We start from the raw sequence: 14,701 nt of genomic DNA, 5'->3' as shown, positions 1-14,701 counted from the left end.
ATGATGCTGAGTGCACATCATGTGTACAAGAAAGCTACGAGACACCCTGTAGTAGCTAGGTCACATGCGTGATACGAGATGTATCCCATGTAGACAAGAGAGCTACGTGAAAGATAAATGTAGCTAGGTCGCATGCGTGATTCCAAGTGAAGGACACCATGTAGACAAGAGAGCTACGTGAAAGATAAATGTAGCTAGGTCGCATGCGTGATTCCAAGTGAAGGACACCATGTAGACAAGAGAGCTACGAGACAAATCGGCTAGGTCGCATGAGTGGTACTAAGTGTTCCCCATGTGTACAAGAGAGCCGAACTAAATGAAGTATGATGGTGGGGTTTGTGTCTTTGAAACCGTTAAATATCGAGGATTGATCCGAATTGTTCAACGGGATGGTTTTGTGGTGACATTGTGGTTTGGACCTACACTTATAGTGAATGAAATGTGGTGAAAATGAATTGTGGCATATACATATATACGATAAAATGAGGTTAGCATAAAGAATGTGTGAAAGAGTGAAATTAGTATTAAAACTGTTTTTAGATGGCAGCAGTGACGTGACTTTGAAAAATCACCAAAAATAGGAGGAATATAATTAGAGATTGAATGAGATGTGAAATTAAAGCTTAATGAGTCTACTTTCATATAAAAGAAGCAGGGCAAGCAAAGGAATTCTATATTTTGAGATATTTACAATTGTAACTGACTTGCTCAGGATGAATACGTGATCCCCTGTTTCCACTTTGAAAAATCATTAAAAATTGTACAAAGCAAACTAAGAAATATAGTTTACATGCCTAAATTCCTTATTGAGACTAGTTTTAAATACAATAGACTTCAGGGTTGTTTGAGTTATGTACTGAGAGAAATTCAATTCGTAGTGGACAGAGGTCAGGCCAGTCGAGCTGTGTAACAGGGAAACTTTAACTAATAAACTGTACTAATCTGCTGAACCAAAAATTATAAAAAATTTAGCAAGAAGCTTTATGAGTCTAGATTCAGGAAATTTTACGGATATGAATTTCGAGTTTTGTAACTCAAGTTATGATTTATTTAGTGAATATGACACAGCAGAGACAGCTTAATCGAAGTGGAATAAGTAGTGAAGACATACTTGAATTGTTGTGTAAACATGTTAGATTCTTAAATTAGTATTTACATACTACTTACTAAGCTATAAGCTTACTTCGTTTCTCTCTTTGTCTTATAGTGTTCTCCAGCTTGCTCAGAGTCAAGGATCGTGAAGATCTACCCGCACTATCATACTTTGGGGTATTTGAACTAAATGTTTTGAATTATGGCATGTATAGTAGGCAAAAATTATTTTGTTATGTGTCATATTTGTCTAGGTTTAAAATATTAGTTACAGTACTCGACCAGTTACTTTGTACAAGCCATAAAAGTTGGCTAATATTGTTCAAGATATATGTTATACGATGCATTATCAAATGGGATGACATATTTCTATCTTGGTATATGTTATGTTCTGGTAATACCTTGTATCCTGTTCCAGCGACGGTAACGGGTAAGGGGTGTTACATAATCACATAATATTTATCACAGCAATTAGCTAAGTATATAATATTCCCAAACATCATAATATCGTAGAATACCAAAATTCCTAATAGTAGTATTTAAAAGAAAGATAAAAGCTTGATCGAGCTCTCGCGGCCCTGACCCATCCAAGTCTGAGAACCACCTAAAATCCAATCAATAACAAAATGAGTTGTGAACTCATTGAGTAAAAGATGTTTGTTCAATTAGAACACATTTATAAGATGATTTTTGTAACGCCTCGTACCCGAGACCATTTTCGGAGTCGAACACGAGGTGTTAACGGACTTAATTCATTACTTAAACAGCTCATACAATTCATTTTAAAATTTCTAGACAAGCTGGCTAACTGCATCACTGTCGCTTTAAAAATCATATCTCGAGTTCCGAAACTCAAAATCCAATTCCATAAATTTTTCCTGAAACTAGACTCATATATCTATCTACTAATTTTTTTCTAGAATTTTTGGTCGGGCCAATTAGTACAGTTTATTAGTTAAAGTCTCCCCTGTTTCAGGGTTCGACTACTCTGACCTTTGTGTATTACGAATCAGATATCTCCCTGTACAGAGCTTCAATGACTATACTGTTTGTCTCTAATAAAACTAGAATCAATAAGGAATCTGTACATATAAAGCATGACTTCTAATTATCTTTGTAAAATTTATGGTGAATTTCCAAAGTCAGAACAGGGGATCCAAAAATCGCTCTGGCCCTGTTTCACAAAAATTTAAACATCTCATAAAATATAGCTCATATACCTGTTTTGCTTCTTCCATATGAAAATAGACTCATCAAGCTTCGATTCCATAACTTATTCATTATTTAATTTCATTTTTACTATTTTTAGTGATTTTTCAAATTCACGTCACTACTGCTGTCTGAATCTATTTTATGGTAAATTTTACCTATTTCATGATTTCCATGGATTAGCTAGCAATTTGACATACATAACACCAAATATGATCATGATTAACCATTCCAATGGCTAATCATTACCAAGAATTTCCATACCACTCAATAACCATATCATAAGACCATATATACAAAATGATTATAATGCTATACATGCCATACTCAAAATATACAAGCCATTATGCCAAGATGGTATACGGATAGTGTGAGCGAGCCTCCGACCGTTCCCGATTTTTGAGCTGGCTTGTCAAAACTATAAGGAATGAAAAGGAGGAAGTAAGCATAAATGCTTAGTAAGCTCACATGCAAATAGCAAGTAACACAACAATATAAGCAAACATAACACATCATTTGCATAATCATCACCGAGACATTCATATCACATTTTTATTTATCATCTTACCATATTGTTGTTATATCGAGTTTTCAACCCGAGGGTTAAGTACATACCTGTTCAAAGTATCCATTTCACAACACTTACCAATATGTCCCTTTCATCTTGAGTATTCCTCTATTTGAGTAGAACTTTACCTGTTGAACACATCGGAATATAATTCGGATACATGAAAAGTTTGCACATAAGTGCCACATATGTAGCCAAGCTACTATGTAACCCGCCCATAAGCGAACTCAGACTCAACTCGACGAGCTCGGGCGTTCGCATCCATGAGTGAACTCGGACTCAACTCAACGAGTTCGGATGCCTAGTTACATCTCACGAACTCGGACTCAACTCAACGAGTTCGGACATTTGCATCCATAAGTGAACTCGGACTCAACTCAACGAGTTCGGATGCCCAAATATCCTAGTGACATGTCACTTGTATCCTAATCTATTCCTAAGGTTCAAACAGATTTTCCTCGAACACATCTCCATGCCATCTTCCGTAAAATACCGAAACCAATACTCGGTAGCACTTTATATTTAACAAATAATTCACATAATTTGCATTTTATTCAAAATAACCACAAAGCATATATTTCATGATAAAATCAGCATATCATATAATTAACATCAATAACTTAAAAATAACAATTATACTACATTATTTACACATGAACTTACCTCGTATGCGAAAATGGCTACTTTTACCATTTCGTCCACAACTTGGTATTTTCCCCATTTTAGCCCGAATTTTAGTTTTCCTTGCTAATCGAGCTTGGAAGCTTGAAAAACCCTAGCCATGGTTTCTCCTTGCTATATTCGGCCATGGGGTTGAAGATGAGCAAAATTGGCTTTTAATTTTGTATTTTAATTCATTTTACCCCTAAATGACCAAAATGCCCTTACTACTAAACTTTCCAAAAATTCCATCCATGTCTAATTTTTGTCCACAGACTTAGAAATTGGTAAAATTTCTATTTAAGACCTCCTAATTAATATTTCAAAACAATTTCATACTAGAAACTTCTAGAATGCAAGTTTTGCAAATTATTTGATTTAGTCCCTAATTTCAATTTAAGTACTTTATGCATAAAATTTCTTCACGAAATTTTCACACAGTCATGCAATCATATCATAGACCTTAAAATAATCATAAAATAATTATTTCTATCTCGGATTTTGTGGTCACGAAACCACTATTCCGACTAGGCCCAAAATCAGGATATTACAATTTTTAAATTCCAAGATTCAATTTGGCAATAGAAGCAATTTCAGTTTCATATACAAAATAGATCAGATGCAGATGCAGATATTCCTACCCCCATCTGCTACACACCGTCTTTGGCCATCCTAACACACCGTTAAGGGCATTCAATACCCAACTAACCCTACACACCATATGGTGTCTGACACATTTATAGAGACGCGGCTTAGCTGTTAAATCGAAATGCAACAGAGCGCCAGATTCAGAAATATATGCATTGTAGCTTAGCCATTAATTCAGAGCAGATTACTTCATTCTTCAGTAAATCACAACTCATACAAATGCAGAGTACAAATATCCACAATAAGTAGTCAGTCATTCTAAATCATTTCACAATTCGATAATATAGTTCAATATCCAAAATAGTAATCACAGTACACATACAGTTATGTTATTCATACATCAGTCACAGAGTATCAGAGAGTCCTTGTACAATCAAATTCAGATCATTCATACATTGGGGAGGTCAATAATAGTGTTAAGCAATACTCACAGCCTCCAAAACCAGGATTCGAACCTTCTATATATGTCACATGGCTTGGACACATACCCATGTCCTTACCCTTGTGCCTCACATGGCCTGAACGCACGCTCATATCCTCTACCCATGTGTTTCTAAAATGTAAATAGTGAGTTACACAGCCTAGACACACACTCGTGTCCTTGCTCGTGTGACTCACACTGCTTGGGCACACGCCCATGTCCTTAGTCGTGTGGTCCTAAGTTACAAATAGTGAGTTACACTGCTTAGACACATGCCCGTGTGAGCCCTGCACTAATATGGCCACACACGGCTTAGACACACACCTGTGTGCCTTGCCCATGTGGCTCCAAATTGATGAACAGTGAGTTACACAACCATCCACATAGTCTAGGCACACACCCATGTCCCTGTCCATGTGGCGTCGACAACAACGCTTTTCGATGACTAAAATTCATATAAAATGGGGTTTCCAGTACGAACCTGAAGTAGTTTTGATGCAGAAACGACATCGAAGGATCCCATAACCTAACACGACCATCCAAGAATCAATTACACCATTATTCTCAATTCATTGCTAATATCGACATTTCGTCAAAATTATGTCGAAAGTTTCGACAAAACCTCAACTCAATTTTTCACGCTTACCTTGCACATAATAAAGGAAACCAGACTAACGCAACGGAGGAGTGTCTTTCGTAAGATCCTTGCCTAAAAATTAATCAACCGAGTGTTTAAACAAAGCATTGAAGTAAAACGAGCAAAACCCTATTTTGATAGAATAAACAATAACAAGATGAAACTCGAAAAAACGGAAGGACATAACGATGGAAATTACACAACACCTGCACAACCGATGCAACAAGCAACAAAAGAATTCCCAATTAACGCAGAATCAAGTATAAAAATAAGAAAAAAGATAAAAAAGAAAGAAGAAAAATGAAGAACTAGAAAAAGAAATTAAAAAGGAAAAGAATGATAGAATTAATTCAAAATGATTTAAGTTAACCACCAACTAGTCTTTCAGTGTTTAGCAAAAATATTTCCCTATTGTATACTCTGGGATTCGAACATAAGACCTAATGGAATACACATACTTAACCAGTGAACCAGCAGGCTCATTCTTAACATATATTTACACTGAATTGAACTTAACTATATAATGCATGATTAAGGGTTGCTTTTAAAATAACAAAACTTTTAACGATACTATTCGAACTCCAAACCTTAAACACAATAGCAGAACACAGAGCCACAAATACAGAAACTTAATTACTGCAAATTCTCAAAATTAAATTCTCAAAATTTTGGGGCGTTACAATGTAATTTCGATTAACTTTAACATGTTTTCACTAAGTGAAGGTTCAATTGTAAAACAATTCATTTATGCAAATTGATTTTCAAGATGATCTAAATCTAAAATATTTTGAAAATAAGGAAGATTTCTAGAATATTTTCTAATATTTATTGTGTTCCAATGACTATTAATGAAAGAGTGTAATTAACCAAAAGTTTTAAATTTTGGTTATTGATCAATAGTTATAACTATTCATAATAATAAGTTATGTTTCTTAAATATGAAGAGTTATATCACTTTATTTTTTTACAAAGAATTATAACTATTCCACAATATTACTTGAATATTTATGTTTATTTAAGAGATGTTACTTGAATAGTTGTATCTCTTACTTTAATAGTTATATCTATTTAAGAGATATAGTTGAATAATTATGTCTCTTTTAAAGGTACGATTATTAATAAAAAAAGACACTTATTGAAAGTTATATCTCTATGAACAGACATGAGAATGCCTATAAATAGGAGTGGGATTTCATTTGGATGACATAACAAGAAGTTCTTTCTATTCTTCCTCTATCTTCTACTATTTTTAGATTGTTCTATAAAGGATTACTGTAGAAATTCTTTATAGAAATTGATTTTCTTCTTACTGTTCAGTGCTTAGTAGACTATTTTCGTTAGTGCAAAACACATAGAGTCAACGAGCTTCATTGCTTCCTCGAGGTTCATTTGCTTGAACCTCATTTGCACACCGAGTATAGGTAGGGGCGAATACAACTTTAAAGATAGTGGTTTGATACACGCCTTGGAGCCTTGTCCTAATGATTCGAGTTATTGTTCATGTTTCGTTAGAATGTTAAAGATTTTCCTCACCGAAATTTGGCACTAACAGATTTTCATTTTAGTCCTAATTATAAAAAAATTATAAAAAGAATATTTTAAAACCTTAAAATTTTAAAAATTAAATGTAAATTATAAAATTAAAACTTTTAAAAAGTAAATATAAATATATTTCAACAGCATCTTTCACATTGTTCTTTCTTTTATTCAATTGATAAAATTGGAAATATCAAATGTCGTAGTCTTAACATGCAATCTCTTTCTGATGCTTAAGCTAGAAATAATAAAGACATGATAACACTAGCGACTGGAACTAGTATTATCTCTATAGTAAAGAGAAAGGCGAATTGGTGTCGTCAACTCAACCCTTTTTAAGGGGTTATAAACTTGTTTATTTTAGTTTCTTTCTAGGTTTTAATTAGGCATTTGATGCGAATAATGTAGCAAAAAAGGGGACTAAATCAAAAGAGATTAAATAAAAAATAGCTTTAATTTTTGGGTTTTTTAATTTTTGGGGTTTTCACATGTTTCGTGGATGAGAAAATGAGCATGGTTGATGAGAAAAATTAAATATAAATTAGAAAAATTAAACATTAAATGTAAAAATATTTTTATGATTTTTAAAATTAGAACTAAAATATTCAAGGGCTAAATTTGTTGAATTTTTAGATTTAGGATCAAATTGATAGAATGTGTAAACATTGAAGAATTAAATTTATTATTAGACTATGTTAGACTTCCATTACTAAATTAATGGAAAAAGTGACATAAATCTTTAAATTTAAATAACTGAATTACTAAATAAAAAATTTAAGTGATGAAAATAGGTTGAATAACTATTCTTATAACTTCTTATACTTGTAACTTTCTTTCCACCTTATGTATAATTTCTTATACTTGTAACTTTCTTTCTTTCCATTGGATATGTATTCTTTCTACTAGATAACTTTTTTTATAAATATTGCTAGGGTTTAGTGTGCTAAAACGCGTTTATTCTCTTATTTAATGGTTGGAGAGGATTCGAATAATTTCAAGCATTGTATAAAAAATTATTTTATGCAAATATATAATGATTATATATTAACCTAATACTCTCAATGGTCTTTTTTATATACTATAATTTATCTCTCAACCATTACATTTGTATCCCAATACATCTTACGATATATTTTAGTTCCATCGCTATAAAATTTAATCTCACTATAAACCATTATTTTTAATCTTTTAATTCTCATCATTCATCTGATTAAAACCTAAGCTATTTAACATAAAAGTAAACTCGACATCTTTACTAGGAAAGACCCTAAAAAAGTAGGGTTAAAGTGCAAGTAAACTAACCACTAGGCAAATCAACCAAGCTAATGCACCACCAACATTGTAAGATAAAACAACCAATGGCCACATATCCAGCACCCTAAACATTAGGTATAAAAGACTCATCTACTACTAATAACATATACTTTTTATCAACGTTTATAAAATTAGATCAGTAGTTAAATCGATCATATCACTAATTTTTTGGTTAAATTAGTTTAACTATTTTAATTAGTTTATTCGATTCAATTAAATAAATCATAAAAAAATTAAAAAAATTTGATTCAATCAATTTATACCAATCTTCGAATCAACCTACTTAAAGCCCTTCTTCAAATTGAGACCTTAATTAGCTCTCGATTTAATTGCTTGAACTGATGTTGCTTTTTACCTCTTTTCCCACGAAATCTAACTTGCTTTCCCATTCAATTAACCTCCTCAAAATTGAGGTTTGTGTTGCAGGAATTTGCAGCCCTAAGGTAGGACATGTCATCCGCTACCACTTGCTGTTGAGCCCAACCATCCATCACGGAAAAACATAAATATAATTAGTATTAAATCATAATTTAAATGTTTTAGGAATAATAAGAGAAGTGCAAGTTGAGGTTTGGTATGCATATATCTCAACTCTTTTCCAAGATCCAATTCACCTGGCGCTTCACACTATGCACAACTTGCTTCTTTTTATTTTTTCCTTTTTTTTTTTTTATCTCTAAAAGAAAACACAAATTGAACTCTAAAGTTGGAAAATTTTACAAGAGTGCAACTCTTCCAGATCCCATCTACTGACATCACCTAAATTATCCTTCACAATTCTTTATTTTCTTTTAAATATCATATTTTTATAATTAAATAATATTTTCAATTTAAATCTGATTTTATTCAAATTTCGATACTTACAGATCGAATCCTTGAACGGATGAGTCAGAAAAATAAAGTTGGAAAACAAGCTGTCCAAAGCAAAAACTAATGTCTTGTCATCACTGCATTGTCTTAAGCAAGGTACATTTTCATTTATGCTACTAATAAAATCTTAATCACCCACCAATTTGGTTAAAAAAGTACAAAAATATGTTTTTAGTTAAAATTATTCAAAATATTTTAATTTTTTTATTTTAACAAAAATTAATAAAAATATGCATACGAAGATATTTAAACTCACACCAAGTGAATTAGTAAAATCTTAAAGTTACCACTCACCAAAATTTTATTTTGTTATTTTTATACATTTTATTTTAACATGCACATTTTATTACTTTCATTAGTTGTCTCTATCTATACTATTATTTAAGTCCCTTACTAAGTTGGTGACACGAGTGATTGGACATTAACTCAATTAGGGAAATTACGGAAAGCTTGTTAAGAAAATTACGAAAATATTTTTCCATAATTAAAGTATGTTATATTATTCTATACTACTTTAATATTTTTATTTTTAATAAAAATGCATATGGTGGGCATTTGAATCCACGCTAATTAGATTGATAAAATATTAAATTTATTATTCAACCAAAGCTTTATCTTGATCTATTTTATACATTTTTATTTTAATAAACAAATTCGTTATCTCTATCATTTATCTATATTATTAATAAAATCTCTTTTGGGTTGGTCTTATGAGGCAACGAGCATCAACTCGGTTAGAGAAGTTACAAAAATATCATTTTATATTTAAAATAAGTTATATTATCTAAGGGTATTTTAGTCTTTTATTTTACTCACAATTTAATCTAATTTTTTATTTTAATATCATACATATTTCATATGTCATTATAATTAATTAATTTTAAACCATACGTTCCATTATTTATTAGATTTTTTTTATGAAAAAACTAAATAAAATCAACTACAAAAGACAACCATTGTCGTTATCATCCTGTAACAGGTTTATTATATCCTTGGGAGCCTCGTTAAAAATCTGTGAACTTGATTTCCAATTCAGACTGAGTTTGGCAAGACGATCTGCCACCAAATTTTGATTCCTTGGAATATGTTTAATCTTTTACACTCCTTCCGCCTTCATGATGCGTTGAGTCCTTCTGAGAACAGAAATCCTGGAATCTTCCAAATCCAAGTCTAACAGGGTTTGAACGACTTCAAGATTATCATTCAAGATCGAGATACGCTTGTATCCCTTATTAAGAAAAATAAGAATACCATCAAGAATGCCCACCATCAAGAATGCCCTAGACTTCAGCTTCAAATGGAGAACAAACTCCTAAAAAACAGGTGAATCCCACTATCCAATTTCCTTCATGATCTCTAGCCACGCCTCATGTAGCAGCAAATCCAGAGTCTCTGACCACAGCTCCATCTGTGGATAAGAAAACCCACGAATTATTTGAGAATTTTGTTGAATCAGAACTGTGTGTACTTTTTTTATTGATTCCCATGCTTGCTTCGTATTGCCGCGCCCAACAACTGGAGCTTTTGACCACGTCATATGCTGTCTATGTGGTATTCTAAAAGATAAAAATATTTCTATTCTTCCATATGTGCCAGGCAATTAATCCAAATAAACATGGCCAAGAAAGTCCACTATCATGCAATCTTTTATCAAAACAAAGGTTAAGTGAAAACCAATTAGAAAAAGAGGTAGAAAAGAACCTTTGTTTGAGTTGCTCTGGAAGAACAAGCATCCATACATCCTTTGCAAAGAAGCAGTCTCGGAGAACATGAGACAAATATTCAATTTCATACCCACACAAAGCGCACGAAATGCTGTGCCCAATCCCTCTTCTTACACGTTCGGAATTGGTGAGGAGTTTTTATTGAGAAGCCAACAAGAGAAAAAATCTGACTCTCTGTGGCTCCAGATATTTCCAGATAGACTTCCAATTCTCGTTTAGAGAATTCCAGTAAGTTTCTTTTAAGGCCCAATAAGCACTACGAATCGAAAAGGCTCTCGAAGATGACCGAACCCATATCACCCTGTCTGATCCAGAGTTAGAATGCGGAGGAGGAATACTAATAATCCTGCAAATCACTTCTTGAGAAAGCCAAACACGAAACAGATCCAAATTCCAGCTTCCATCCGAATTTATGAACTCCCTAACATGACAGTTAAGATCAAGGTTAGTAAAAAATGGAATTTTAGAAAATAGAGAACCCATACCTGGAATCAAAAGATTCTTCCAACACCGGATAGTAGAGCTATCACCAAGAGACCAAATTAAATTTTCATGGAATAACGACCATATCTTAGCAAGAGCTCTCCATAAATGGGAACATTGATTCCTACTAATCGAATCCAATATTTGATCTTTCCAACTATACTTGGAGCGAAGGACACGAACCCATAGAACATCACTTTTGGAGACAAGACTAAACCCTATTTTCATAAGAAAAGGCTTATTCTAATCTTCTAAATTTCTAAAACCAGGACCACCTCGAGCCCGAGGCTGACAAATGGAGTCCCATCCAACTAAAGACATTTTAGAAGGACCTTCAGTGTGACCCCAAATAAAATATCTAACCAACTTTTCAATCTACAAGCAGACACCTCTCGGAATCATCAGAGACTTCATAAAAAATTTGGGATAGAAAGAAGAACTGATTGTGCTAAGGTGATTTTCCCTGCCATGGATAGCGTCCTAGCATCCCAACTCTGTAGTTTTTGCCTTACCTTATCCACCATAAAGCTTAGAGTATTTTTGATAAACCTTTCATGAAGGAGAGGCACACCTAAATACTTACCTAAATTCTAAACTTCTTGAAAACCAAACATTTGAATAATTTTATTGTGAACATCACTTGATGTAATCTTGGAAAAGAAGATACTACTCTTCCTAATGCTAATTCGATGCCTCGAAGTCTCACAAAACTGCTTAAGGATGGAATCGAACAGCCAAGCTTGATCAAGATAAGCTTTACAAAAGATAACAAGGTCGTCCGCAAAAAATAAATGAGAGATATTAGGGCTATTGCTTGATAACCGAATTAATTCCCAATTACCTAACTCCATTTTCATGCGAATAATGTGCCCCAACCATTCCATGCAGAGAACAAATAGGTATGGCAACAGAGGGCATCCTTGACGGATTCCTCTAACTGGTTTAAACTTACGAGTAGGCACACTATTCCAAAGGATCTGCATAGAAGAGGACGAAATAGCTGACATGATCACTTTACGCAAAAAAATAGGGATTCTGGCTGCATTCAAAGAAGTATCTCCCAGCTAACTCTGTCATATGCTTTTTCCAAGTCTAACTTAAAGGCCATCCAGTTTTTCCCTTTCCGCTTACACCGCATGGAGTGAATAACCTCCTGAGCAAGAATAATGTTGTCTAAAATATTCCGGCCAACTATAAAACCAGTTTTCCTGGGAGATTAGCTTGGGAAAAATCACCTTAAACCTATTAGCGATCACTTTCATCACCAACTTGTAAAGCACAGAGCACAAGCTAATGGGCCGAAATTGGCTGAAATCTTTAGGATTCTCTTTTTTGGGAATTAAGACAATCAGCGTGTTATTCAGTTCCTGATCAATCTGTCTTCCAGAGAAGTCCTCTTTGACCCATTGACACACATCTCTACCAAGAGTATCCCACTAACTTTGAAAAAAGAGGGCATTATATCCATCACTACCAGGCGCTTTTAGAGGCGCCATATCAAAAATCGCCCTTTTGATTTCCTCATCTGTGACTTCAGCTTCCAAAAAAGAGATTTCTGAAAGAGTAAGGTTAGGAAAACCAAAACAAGGCGTACCTCTTAAAATAGGGGGAGTCTCGCCATACAGCCTTTCAAAGAATTCTACCGCTTTAGATTGCAAGATATCTTGATCAGAACACCAATCTCCACCATTTATATGTAAGGTAGAAATGCGATTGAATTTCCTTCTCTTAATCGTGCGATTATGAGAGAATTTTGTGTTTTTATCTCCCAACTGCAACCAGTCACAATGAGCCTTTTGTCTCCAAAGTAAGTCTTCATGGTCAAGGATGTTTTCCAATTCATCACGAACTTCCAATTCTTTCTGAGTTGACTAGATGAAAAATGGTTAATGGCCTTTTGAATATTACTAAGAGATCTCAAAAGGAGATGTTTTCGAACACCTAAAAAACCATACACATCCCTATTCCAAAGTTTAACAGAAAAAGTAAAATTATTAAGAGAATCAACCATATTACCAGCAAAATTCCACTTATCTTTAACAAAAGTGGGGAAAGATTTATGATGCATCCATCCTGCTAAAAATCTGAAAGGTCTTCCTTTAGGAACGCCATGATTCAGACTAGTGGATAGCAAAAGAGGCTGATGTTCAGATTTAGTACGAGTGAACCAAGCACTGCAGAAAAGTTAGCATCCAATCATCATTTGCTAAAGCCCGATCCAATCTTACAAAAGTACCACCGCATTGTCATGTGAAGGGGGGTCCACTAAACCCTAAATCCTGCAAAGCATAAGAGTCAACGAAATTAAAAAAAAATTCACAGCGTTTACCTATATTAAAAGGGCTTCTCTTATCTGCAGGAGATAAAATAGCGTTAAAATCCCCCATGATGAGCCAAGGAATAGGCTGGACTAGAGATACAAATTTTAAACTATCCCAAAGGAGCTTGTGTTTCAACCTGTCAGGGCTACCATAAACAAAAGTGATTAAAAGAGACTTATTTAAAATAAAATTGTCAACGCTACGGGAAATATATTGAGGATGATTACTACATAATGCGAATTCTAAAAGAATCCTTCCATACAGCTTCAACCCGATGAGAAGAATTGAAGCCCAATTGTTCAATAATAAAATTGGTTTTTTTACCGCTTACTCTAGGTTCAACCAGGCATACAATATCTGGACTATGCTCCAAATTATATTGGCGGAAGGCCTGAAAAAAATTTCTACTAGCACACCCTTGACAATTTCAAGAGAAAATTTTTAGATTAGGTACCATCAACATAAAAAACTATATAAATAAGAGAAAGAATATAACCATACTCTAGATTAGATGTTATTTTTAAACATACAATTGTATTCTAAATCATTAGTTTCAAGAATATAATAAGAATTGTAATAATAATTATTATTGTGTTTTGTGACCATCAACGTGAACTCTACTGCTCATAAATAATGTGTTAAAATAAATAAAATTTGAATTAAACTAATTTTACTTTAATGCTTAAGTTAGGGTTTATTATGCCTAAATTTAAATATATTTAAAAGTTCATTAGTCGAGCTGACGTAATTTTTAATTTAAATCCAAAACTCAAAAGTTTTTATGTCACTTAAAAGGAAATTATATTTATCAAATTTTTTTCATTAATTTATCACTAAAAGATTCCTTTTTTAACTTATTAAACTAAAATATGAGATTAATGATAGTAATAATATTAATGATAGTAATAATATTATATAAATAAGAAAAGTTAAATCGCAAATTAAATTGAAAATGTAATCAATGTATTTTAATTTAGTAGAGTTTAAATTTTTTATTCTTAATTTCTATTTTACTATTCATATCTCTCAACAATATCATCTCTAACATTTTGAATCTAAATTTTTTTCTGAAAATACTCAACCTGTTATTCATGTTTTTCTTTGGATAATGCAATAAGGAAAACCATAATTCAGGTTTTAAGTTTAATCAATTGATATGAAGGAAGAACAATTTTTGGATTCAGCTTCAAGTTGAATGGAAACAAAAAGCGACTTGCA

The sequence above is a fragment of the Gossypium arboreum genome, chromosome 10 (genome assembly GCF_025698485.1).
Source record: "Gossypium arboreum isolate Shixiya-1 chromosome 10, ASM2569848v2, whole genome shotgun sequence".
In the NCBI taxonomy this organism is placed as follows: Eukaryota; Viridiplantae; Streptophyta; class Magnoliopsida; order Malvales; family Malvaceae; genus Gossypium; species Gossypium arboreum.
This window is presented reverse-complemented; position numbering follows the sequence as displayed.